Here is a 3,033-nt window from a genome sequence, read left to right on the forward strand (position 1 = left end):
TTTTTGTTATGTATATAATTCCACATGTGTTCGTTCATAGTTTTGATGCCTTCAGTGTGAATGTACAATTTTCATAGACATGAAAATACAGAAAAATCTTTATATGAGAAGGTGTATCCAAACTTTTGGTCTGTACTGTATATATGTGCCTCAATGACATATATATGTATATATATATATACATATATATATACACACAGTACATACAGTGCCTACAAGTAGTATTCAACCCCCTGCAGATTTAGCAGGTTTAATAAGATGCAAATAAGTTAGAGCCTTCAAACTTCAAACAAGAGCAGGATTTATTAGCAGATGCATAAATCTTACAAACCAATTATTATTCAACCCCTAGGTTTAATATTTTGTGGAATAACCTTTGTTTGCAATTATAGCTAATAATCGTCTTTTATAAGACCTGATCAGACCGGCACAGGTCTCTGGAGTTATCTTGGCCCACTCCTCCATGCAGATCTTCTCCAAGTTATCTAGGTTCTTTGGGTGTCTCATGTGGACTTTAATCTTGAGCTCCTTCCACAAGTTTTCAATTGGGTTAAGGTCAGGAGACTGACTAGGCCACTGCAACACCTTGATTTTTTGCCTCTTGAACCAGGCCTTGGTTTTCTTGGCTGTGTGCTTTGGGTCGTTGTCTTGTTGGAAGATGAAATGACGACCCATCTTAAGATCCTTGATGGAGGAGCGGAGGTTCTTGGCCAAAATCTCCAGGTAGGCCGTGCTATCCATCTTCCCATGGATGTGGACCAGATGGCCAGGCCCCTTGGCTGAGAAACAGCCCCACAGCATGATGCTGCCACCACCATGCTTGACTGTAGGGATGGTATTCTTGGGGTCGTATGCAGTGCAATCCAGTCTCCAAACGTCACGTGTGTGGTTGGCACCAAAGATCTCGATCTTGGTCTCATCAGACCAGAGAACCTTGAACCAGTCAGTCTCAGAGTCCTCCAAGTGATCATGAGCAAACTGTAGACGAGCCTTGACATGACGCTTTGAAAGTAAAGGTACCTTACAGGCTCGTCTGGAACGGAGACTATTGCGGTGGAGTACGTTACTTATGGTATTGACTGAAACCAATGTCCCCACTGCCATGAGATCTTCCCGGAGCTCCTTCCTTGTTGTCCTTGGGTTAGCCTTGACTCTTCGGACAAGCCTGGCATCGGCACGGGAGGAAACTTTCAAAGGCTGTCCAGGCCGTGGAAGGCTAACAGTAGTTCCATAAGCCTTCCACTTCCGGATGATGCTCCCAACAGTGGAGACAGGTAGGCCCAACTCCTTGGAAAGGGTTTTGTACCCCTTGCCAGCCTTGTGACCCTCCACGATCTTGTCTCTGATGGCCTTGGAATGCTCCTTTGTCTTTCCCATGTTGACCATGTATGAGTGCTGTTCACAAGTTTGGGGAGGCTCTTAAATAGTCAGAAAAAGCTGGAAAAAGAGATAATTAATCCAAACATGTGAAGCTCATTGTTCTTTGTGCCTGAACTACTTCTTAATACTTTAGGGGAACCAAACAGAATTCTGGTGGGTTGAGGGGTTGAATAATAAATGACTCTCTGAAAAAACTTTTCCCAATTTAAAAAAAATAAACAAAGAAATAACATTCTTTTTTGCTGCAGTGCATTTCACACTTCCAGGCTGATCTACAGTCCAAATGTCACAATGCCAAGTTAATTCCAAATGTGTAAACCTGCTAAATCTGCAGGGGGTTGAATACTACTTGTAGGCACTGTATGTTTTTATTATTTTTTGAGCACATGGATCCATTGTATGTCCGTATGTCGGTTTTGCAAGCCTGCGAGAAAATCTTGCAGTACGGATTACATATTTCCCATTGACTTGCATTGGGTTTCGTGTTTCGGTCGATCCCGACCCTGACTTTTCGCGATAATCGGCCAATTTCACTCGACTCGACTTTTGAGAAAGTCGGGTTTCGCAAAACCCGACTCGACCTTAAAAAAGTAAAAGTTGCTCAACCCTAATCCACGCTGCTTCCGATGAGCCCTTACATTATTATATAAAAGACAGGAGAAAAGAGACACATTTATTTTAATATAATATGAAAGAAAATATAATTCTTAATGTGTGATTGGAAAGTAATCTATTCCTCAAAAATAAGATTTTATGTTAGAGATATTTTTTAGAATTTTTGAAGATTTGTTTTCAATTTTACACATTCGTGGAAATCCTGAATTAATGCAATTTCCACTCTGGACATTTTTAGGCTGATACTTCTTCCTCTTTTAAGATCACTTCTCAGTAGTCATCTATCTATATTTTAATATACACTCCTCAACATTGAAATTACTGCACCGAACAGAGCCGCGGGGACTCAAACATATTTTTCGAGATCATTGAAGACACTCGGTTAACACTCGAGCATGGTCTGATAACACCTTCTCTGAGCATGCTTGCTCATCACTAGTAGACATGTTATTTATATGCAAATTATGTAAAAATGGAGACAACATTTTCAAAGCATCTGGATTTATTCAGTCCGGAGTTTGAGCCACGTGCAAAAATTCAAGTACTATGGGTGCGCAAAACATAAAAAAAACAGATCATAAGTATAGAATCTGATTTTTACTGATACATTTCCATTATTAAAGTAGGAAACTGAATTTGACCATGTCCATTTTACGAACTGCTGATGTTTAAAAATGGGTGTCACACGGGATTACAATAAAGATGAAATATCAGCAGTTTTTTTCTGGTTGAAAATTAAATTTTCCCCACCCTCTTCCCTGAAGGCGAGCTCTGGCTGGATATCGCTTCAACTGCCTCATTCCCATGGTCAACCATCACGATCAGATATGGTCAAGGAAACCTTGAATGTATGCCGTTGTATAACCATACGGTAGAGAATTCCCTGATGTTTTCACCCGATCTATGCCATTGTATAGCCACATGGTAGAGTATCCCTTATATGTTTTTTGGGTTGGCGCCTGTTCACACTAGCTTGGATGTGCTGGTCTTGTTCTCTATTTGTATTTACCCGATGTATGCCATTGTGTGACCATATGG

Source organism: Ranitomeya imitator, chromosome 10 (assembly GCF_032444005.1).
Source record: "Ranitomeya imitator isolate aRanImi1 chromosome 10, aRanImi1.pri, whole genome shotgun sequence".
In the NCBI taxonomy this organism is placed as follows: domain Eukaryota; kingdom Metazoa; phylum Chordata; class Amphibia; order Anura; family Dendrobatidae; genus Ranitomeya; species Ranitomeya imitator.